Raw genomic sequence first — 9,401 nt, 5'->3', positions numbered from 1 at the left:
TAATAACCTGAATTCTGAGCTGCCCTCTGCTAGTGTTCCAGTAGATCAGTAGTCTTCTCCATGTTACAGGCAGAAAGTATGATCAACTTTATCAATTTGATGTTCCCTTAAAAAAAATAGTTAAATTTCATTCAATTCCAGTTTTAACTTTTAGATATATACTTGTAAAAATAAATTTACAGAAGTGATATAACTGTGTATTTTCAGATTAAAATGTTAGGAATCTCTGATAAGTAATTTTTACCCCAGTTTTATATTTATATTTCATGTATTTCAAAGAATATCTCAGCTTCAAAACCCATCTTTGAAAAGCAAAGGTTTTATCCAATTAGTTTTTGGTATCAAGCTTCCAATGTAATGATTTTGAGAACTAAAGTTTTAATGTAAGTGCAGATGTATTTAAATAAAATTGGTTTGAGTTTTATAGAGGCACTTGGATGAAGTTTTACCTTCTTATGACATTTTAAGTGCTTTAGTCAAGTGCAGTTAAACAATACTGGATATGGAAGTAAGTAAAGTTATTTGTGTTACAAACATGAGAAGACTATCGAGGACTGTCTTTCAAATATCTTGTAGTCATAAGAAGAAGACTTTTTATCTAATCAAGTCACAGCCTGTTTATATAAGACTTCAACAAACCTTACTTGGTCCCACATTTCAAAGTAAGACATGGAATCAGGGGTGCTACATGCTACACTGACACTATTGAAAACAATGTGCTTTATCTTATTTTTAAACGCCTATTTTGCCTGTGATAAGGTCACTTACATTAAAAAATCTTTTTTTCCTAATGAACAGCAGCCACTGCAATCTACATGCGCAGTAGCTGGCTTTGTCTATCACCTGCAAACATATTTTTTATAGCAAAACACAAGAATTTATTTTATAAGCTTTTTTTTTTTTCCCAGATACCACCTTCATCTCCTGGGAAAGCTGCTCATGGACAATGAACTACATTGATTTGATGAAACTGTTAATGAGAATGAGGTTGTCTAGCTGGAGATGGGGAAAATTGCAGGAGAAGGAGGAAGAATGTTGTACTTTCACTCCAGGTCTAAGTCTCTGTCTCTGATAACTGACACATCTGATACCTGTTCAATAATCTTTCTCCCAAGGTGCCTTCTTTGAGGATCAGGGCTGATGCAAATAGTCTCTTGCCTTGGAGCTCTCCTACCAAATTTGGGTAAGGCCTAATGTCCCAAGTGGTGAGAAAGAAGTAGAATCAGGTAGATTCCTCCTACTGTGTCACTAGAAAAACCTCAACAACAGCAGAAAAAACCCAGACAAACAAAACCCCAACACCTCAACAGGAATCTTGACATTTTGCCATGAGCATTGTACCCCAAACCATCCCTAAATCTTTTCATCTTGTTCCTTCACAATCCAGATGCCATCTTCCCAAGTAATGCAACAGGTATCTTATGCCAGTAGAGTGGACTATGTCACAACACCCATTTGAATCCTTCTGTGCTTCGAAAGGTTCTTTTATGGAGCAGAGGATGAGGTGCCACTGATGCTAATGAACTTTGATTAATTTACAATTCAGATTTAACACTTGTTACTGGCAGCCCGTTAGACCCAAGATAAGAAGCTCACAATAGTAATTTCTGATCTTTGAGACATCTATTTGAAGTCAGTTTGAGAAAGTGGAGATCTTTAGCACAGATTGCTGGGATTCTGCTCTAGTAACACCCATATAGGGAAATATATAGTGAGGTTGTTGTTAGTCAAGCCAAAGCAAAATATCCATGTTTATAAAATAACTATTTTTGACCAAACTCTTGCAAAACACACTTTCATCCATGCAAGCAAAATTTAAATAGCAATGATGAGATCTTCAGTGAATACTGTCATACTGATATTTCACGCAAAAAAGACCCTGAAAAACATGAAGAAAATTCATTTAAGGTGTCAGTATTCATCAGTGGGATGAGAAATCAGGAAAATTGTATTTGTATTTCTTTCCCTTTAACTCAAATGATAAAAAATACACATTTCTCTGTATTTATGCTCTTAGGTCAGAATGATATTTAACATCATCAGACTGTAGAGTACATTCAAGTGAATTTGTGGATGACACAGTTGTTAAGAGGGAATACTGAACTTTGTCTAAACATCATCTTCTAGTTGAGGATACTTGGAAAATATCAACACAGCTATCCTCAACTATAAACCAAGTTCACTGAGCCACAGTCTAGCTGATAGTCCACCTCCAGAGAGCTGTACTTTATATTTAAGCCACATGGCTTTTTTCACCTCTGCTGTTGCTCATAATTATTCATTTGATAAGAGCAGAAAAAATAGCTGACCAGCATCTTAAAAAAATAATAATTATGCTGACTGAGGAAAGATTGTTTATTTCCTTTAAATCTTACTAAAAAATACTTTCCAAATATGCAAAGTCAGCGAGTAACTGTGTAAAGTAGTACATGGCCTTTAACTATCTAAACAAATTATCTCATACAGGGGACTTAGCATGTACAGCTGATGGCATTTTATAGCAAAGAAAAGAGGCAATGCCCTTTCTCTGGGTAGTTTTATTTTTTAATAAATTCCTGTTAACCTATTGTGTGTTGGTATGTTTGGACTATATAAGGATTATACATAGAGAAAATGTTAGGCAGCCAGCTGTAATATCAGTGAACTTAATTTAACTCATGCTAGTAAAATGGTAGTAAAAATGACTGAAAAGAATACAGAGAAAGAGGAATGTGGAAACTATGACCAAATATGACTTACTGCTTCATACCCTGTAAACATCTCCAGAATCAATCCTTTCACATAGCTATAAATTGAGGTGTATTCTTCAGTTCCAGGAAGCACAGAAACTCTAAGGAAATCAAAGAGCAAGGTGGTGGGCAATGAGAATTTGGTAGGTAGATGTCTTGCCTAAGCTGTAGGGCATCTGCTTTCCCACCAGACCTGAGTTATTTTGGATAATTTCACTTATGACAGTTTTTTTTTTTTCTGATGTCATGAGCTGGCTTGTGCTACACCAGCTTTCAAGGGGATGGTGTTTACCACTATCTCAAAACTGGAATATTTTTTTTTATTTCTCAAGTGGGTAAACAAAAAGCTCAAGGAATTGATATTCAGTTTAATGAGAATGTGGCCTATTAGTTAGGATTGGTATACCGAAAGTTGATGTTTTGAGCTTTATGATGATTCTATGCAGAGAGAACCAGGTGCCTTGAATTGCCAGTGAGTGGGAGCGAGTCCACCTGTGCCTGATTAGGACAGGCACCTATTGTGCATGAGCAAGATCAGGGGGCCAATAAAGGTGGGACACACACCCACAGAGGAAGCTCAGCTCACTCTGGTGCGAGGCATGGAGAGGCCAGCAGCTCGTCGAGCCTCTGGAGCAAGAAAGGCTCCTCCCGCTACACTTCTACCCTGGAAGCGCTGTGTGGTGGCTGGAGTCCTGGAAGAGGCCAGCAGCTCGTCGAGCTTCAGGAGCAAGAATGGCTCCTCCCGCTACAATTCTATATCAGTCTCATAGTCTCTAATTCTCTGGGAATAATTGGAAGAAATTTGCAGATTTTACCAGAAACCTTCCTTTTGCAAAAGAAGAAATAATAGTAAAAACAACAACAACAACAGCAGCAATATTTTTTTCTTTTTTATTTTTTTCTTCAGTTTAATGCTTCCCAGTGCACAGTAGTCACCAAATTACACAGTCTGTGAATAGACCATCTTTGGGCACCTACAGTACTACAGAGTTTGTGTAGGCAGAGAAGTCAAAACCTCTAACTTCTTGCTGTCACTACCCCACTTGCTCTCTGATAATATAATATCAAGTCTGCAGGGGAAGGGAAGTGATGGTGTCCCTTTTACTCAGCTCTAGTGAGGCTGCACCTTGGGTATTGTGTTAAATTCTGTGCCCTTCACTACAAGAAAGACATTGAGCTGCTGGAATGAGTTCAGAGAAGGGCAACCAAGCTGGTGAAGGGTCTGGAGAACAAGTCCTGTGAGGAGAGAGTGAGATAATTGGAAATGTTTAGTTTGGAGAAGAAGAGACTGAGAGGAGGCCTTACTTCTCTCTACAACTACCTGAAAGGAGGTTGTGGGGATGTGGGTGTTGGCCTCTTCTCTCAAGTAATGAGAGTAATGAGAGGAAATGGCCTGAAGTTGCACCAGGGGAGGTTGAGACTGGATATCAGGAATAATTTCTTTACTGAGAGAGTAGTTAGGCACTGAACAGGGGCATGGTGGAATCACCATCTACTTTTCAAGTATTTGAAATCTGTCAATCAGGCACTTCAGTATGTGCTCTAGTAGGCATGCTGGTGCAGATATTGCTAAATATATCTTATTTATTTTATTGGAGGGGAAGAGGGATGTTGGCAGTTGGATGTGGTGACATTAGAGGTTTATTCCAACTGTGACAATTCTGTGATTCGGTGAGTATATCCCATAGAAGTTTTTAATGTATCTTTATGTAATTTTAATAGAAGCTTGATAATATTGCTAGAAAGCCTAAACTGATTAGTATCAAGTGGGTAATTAGAATAATAAGTAAGTTAAAAAAATTGTCTGGTGCTTATGCTAAACAAGATTTTATTTTTTTTAGAGCCCATAAAGCAGTAAGAAGGCAAGGTAAGTTGTGTTATGCCAGAGCACGCGAAAGCTGTTGATACACTGTATTTAAATGTAGATTGTAGCTAATGCTACTCTCTTACTGAAACTGCCATACAAGTGGTTCATCTTATTCAGTATTCTCTCTTTAATTTACCTGGCTATATATAGGAATTTCCTCCATGCAGCTATCACCAAGCCTTTAACATACCCAGAGGAGACAGGTAATATTTAGGTCTTTTCTGTAACTATTTCAGGCAGCCAGAATATTTACTGGGGCTTTGGAGAGTTTAGAACTGCTGAAGCTGTTGTAAACAAAGTGGAACGTAGCAATCACAAATTCTAATTGAACTAAAACTATTGAACTAAACGAATTTATTTATTTAACTAACTAACTAATTGAACTAAACATACACCATACATACACACACCCTGAAAAAAAAAAAAGAGAGGGACAAAAAGCAAAAAGTGAGAAAATGTTGTAATGTTATCTTGCTCCTCATTTGCAGTGGTTTCAGCTCTCACAGTGTTCAGGATGCCCATAACAGAGTAAAAAAATGCCCAAAGGACACTGACCAGCAGGCACTCATGTTCTGCACTCCTATTTGTACAGCTCTGAGCCACTGCCCGTGAGGGGTGGTGCAGTGAAGAACTCTGCTGTGTTCTGCTGGGTCACAGGGCAACTGAAATTTAAACCCATGTTTTAAATCCATGGGATATAGTCTGAAAAAGGAGATTTGTTTTTTCTTTTATATGGACCAAGTGAAAAAATTAATGCAATTTTTTGACCAGTATTACCTTGGCAAGTGATCAGGCTCCTTCACGTTCTTCTGAGGGACATCTAACCAGGATTTTGTGGAGCAGAATCATGCTTAACTGCTTTGTGGGGGGAAACCTCAAGTAAACCTGGCAGCCACGAGTGGATTAGTGGTTTCATCCTCAGCAATGTGGCAATCAGAGCTGAGAGGATGCAAAAACTAATGACAGACTTATGAGGGTGCTGGAAGACTTTGTGGAGCTTTGCACTAGAGTGGAAGTGCTAACTAAACCCTTTACCATGAGATAATTATTTACCACCCACTTTAAATCTTTTTGCAGTTCTTGTTTTATACTCCCTGTCCTAACCTGTTGTGTACTGTTGCTAGGTACTATGAAGTGGTTGTTAAATTTCACCACAGTAGGAAATTGTGCAAGTGATAACTTGAGAAGTGCAATAGTAGCTTAATAAAACTATAATTCTAAAATGAGCCCTGCTTTCACTGGCTTATTACTTTTTCAAAAAAAGTCTTCCTTTGGGATAAAAACTGTTGAGTCAGAAAGCGACATGGACAAGGAAGCAGGTTTGGAATCCAAATGGATATGCTCAAGGGATATCACTTACAAAGAAGTCATTCCCTCCTTCATCCATGGCTCAGCAGGATATCTTGCCTGTCTTTTTTTGTTTTCCTCCACCACAAATGAGATGCACAGGGACAGAGAAGGAGAGTCAGGGTCTAATATGGATAGATGCCCCTGAAAATAATCATGTGAAATAATGAAAATACCTGCTCAAAATGTCCCTTTTTAATTTTTATTTATTTTATTTATTTTTTTTTTAAGAAATTCTCACATGATTTGACACTTAAAGGTAGGTAGCATTGAGCAGTGAGAAAATCCTGATTACAAACTGAAATGTTTCAAATGTATGTCCACAAATTCTGTATACAAATCAGGATCTAGGTGCTGTTTATTAATCATACAAAAAATACTGGAAATTGCCTCTTGCATTTACTGCTATGAAGAATCATGAACAACTTAATATGAATAAGAAGCAGCCAGCTCGATATGAGAAAAAAACAGATGCTAAAAATGAAAGCTGTTCTTATCACTGTAGATGAGAAGAGGCCAGGCTGCAGAAGAAAAAAGAAAACACTTAAAAGAAGAAAATAAAACAGAAATATAATTTATTTAAGAATTACAACAAATGAGAATAAAAGACACAAGTGTGTATTACAAAATTAGGCAAAAAACCAAGTCAAAATCCTTTTAGTATTGTTTAGAAAGTGAATGTATATTTTGTAAGTGATGAAAAGGAAGGACTGCTATTTTTGGGAGAGTTTTTCACCTTGATTTTTTTATGTCTTGGGTGTTCAGAACTCAGGAAACGAGAGACTGTGGGCCACTCTACCATATTCCTGGTAACCAGATAAAACATGGTTTCAAATACCTGTTTGTGGAGCACCCACTGCTACAGACTGGTCTGAGTGGAATCCCACTGGTGACAAGTGGTGTGCATCTTCTCATTTAGTCATAAAACACCTGTGTCAGCAGCTATCCTTTTATATTTGGAGGAAGGCAAAGCTGTATTCATTGATAAACTTGGCTGACATCCCTGGTATCTCTTTAGAAGAAAGTGTAGACAGGTTGGGTTTGATTGTAAGATTCAAGGACTTTGAATACAGATTGAACTGTGAGCCAGAGAAACATTGCACAGCATTTGACAGCAATCCCAGGGGAATGATGAAGGGCCTGGATGGATAGCCAGGAGACAGATACAAGTCAGTGGGAAAGACTCTGACCTGAGAAGACTGATAGCAGGTGCTATGAATGGATACATGCTCTTGCAGAAAAATATTCTAATGATTAACGATGGTCATAAAACACAATATGGCCCTATTACAACACAGAAAAAAGTAATCATGCAGGCTCTGCTTCAGAATATTGATTGACTGACTTGATTTGGCTTAATCCTTTGAGAAGTGTTTTATGTGACACTATTTAAAAACAAAGGCTTATGTTTGTGCTTTTGCCCACCATGGAATTTATAAATTATACAGCCTTCCAAACCCATTAAAAAGGCAGTTTTGCATGAGAACAAAGATTTAAAGCTACGATGGAGAGTAAAATGTTGCAAAGACCCCAAAAAACTGATGTTTACTGAAAATGCCAGATAGGGTGTACGGTCATTACATGACTGTCCCTGACCTTGACTGGTCTGTATACCTCTTGCTTCTTCCCTTGGCCCAGTCCTGTTAACTGAGAAACAATTCTGAATTTTGGATAAAAAATTTCCTGCCACAAGCCAATCCCCCCCTTTCCCTCTCCTCATGTCATTTGCAAGCATGCTTCTCAATATCTGTGAGTATGCATTCTTTTTTTCCTTATGGGAACAGTCAAGAAATTTGCTTTGGAGCCTTTGGAACAGTGTGTGCAGATCATTATCTATATGAGTCCAATTTAGTTTAACTGAGCTGCATTTAAACCTAAATTTATGTTGTCTTGAAAATTGTTTTCTGGAACTGCCCTCAGAGTATCTTAAAAAGGATTCCATTCTCAAAAAAAAGTCAGTTCAGTGTTCTAAAGCTCTGCCTATGGGAAGCTAACGTGATCTTTAACCACTTTCCAGAGCATTTTTGCCCCTTCTTTTAAACTGTGTTAAGAAGCTCAATTTCTTAAGAGCATATCAGCACTCATAAAGAACAAGTTGAGTAATATTTTGGTTTGTTTGCTTCAAATTGGAGAGGAATGAAAATGCAGTTTGTTTCAAGGATCTACCTGGTTTTGCTTCCTCTTGGAACATAGAGAGAAGAATAAATGTTGTTCTGCTTAGAAACCATGCACACTGTAGTCCTCACTGTGTTCACAGTTTGTGAAGAGATGCCCGAGCTGTTAACCTGAGCATCCTCAATTCTGCCAGAATACCACTGAATGTTGTCTGCAACTCATAAGGAAGGGAAGATACGAGTGAGTATTTTGCTGACCTCTGTGTTACAGTGACCACGCTTTACTTAGCTCTCTGTGGTAGAACTTGAGATTGTCCCAAGGAGTTGCCATGACAGCTGTGACCACAGGAGATGCCATTCATACCTTGTGCTGTGGGTTTAAATGAACCTTCAGGATGTAGATCCGAAGCTGTCTCCACCCTTGCTCAAACCAGTTGGGGACAGAGTGGCTGAGAGCAGCCAGAGAGGGACCTGGGAGTCTGGATTGACAGGAAGCTGAACATGAGCCAGCAGTGTGCCCAGGTGGCCAAGAAGGCCAATGGCATCCTGGCCTGGATCAGGAACAGTGTGGCCAGCAGGTCCAGGGAAGGGATTCTGCCCCTGTACTCAGCCCTTGGTGAGGCCACACCTCAAGTACTGTGTCCAGTTCTGGGCCCCACAGTTCAGGAAGGAGACTGAGGTCCTGGAGCAGATCCAAAGGAGGGCAAGTAGGCTGTTGAAGGGACTCCAGCACAGATCCTGTGAGGTGGGGCTGAGGAAGCTGGGGGTGTTTAGCCTGGAGAAGAGGAGGCTCAGGGGAGACCTTATCACTCTCTACAACTCCCTGAAAGGAGGGTGTAGCCAGGGGGGGTTGGTCTCTTTTCCCAGGCAACTCTCAGCAAGACAAGAGGGCACGGTCTCAAGTTGTGCTGGGGGAGGTTTAAATTGGATATTAGAAAGAATTTCTTTACCGAGAGGGTGATCAGGCATTGGAATGGGCTGCCCAGGGAAGTAGTGGATTCTCCATCCCTGGAGATATTTAAAAAGAGACTGGATGTGGCACTCAGTGCCATGGTCTGGTAACTGCAGCAGTAGTGGATCAAGGGTTGGACTTGATGATCTCTGAGGTCCCTTCCAACCCAGCCGATTCTATGATTCTATGATTCAAGCAGGAGAACACAGCCAGTCCAATCTCTCTTTCCCAGTATAGGAACAAACAGTTTGTACCAGGAATACATCATGCCACGATAGAAAGAAAATGAAAAGAAAGAAAGGAGTGAGATGAAAGTGAGTCTGTTACATGGCTTTGCTTTTAACAAGGCAAATGATCCACAAGGATTATACTGAGGGCCTCTTGAAATGTAC

Source organism: Calypte anna, chromosome 1, assembly GCF_003957555.1.
Source record: "Calypte anna isolate BGI_N300 chromosome 1, bCalAnn1_v1.p, whole genome shotgun sequence".
Classification (NCBI taxonomy): domain Eukaryota; kingdom Metazoa; phylum Chordata; class Aves; order Apodiformes; family Trochilidae; genus Calypte; species Calypte anna.
The sequence above is the reverse complement of the archived record's forward strand: the minus strand, read 5'-3'. Positions refer to the sequence as shown.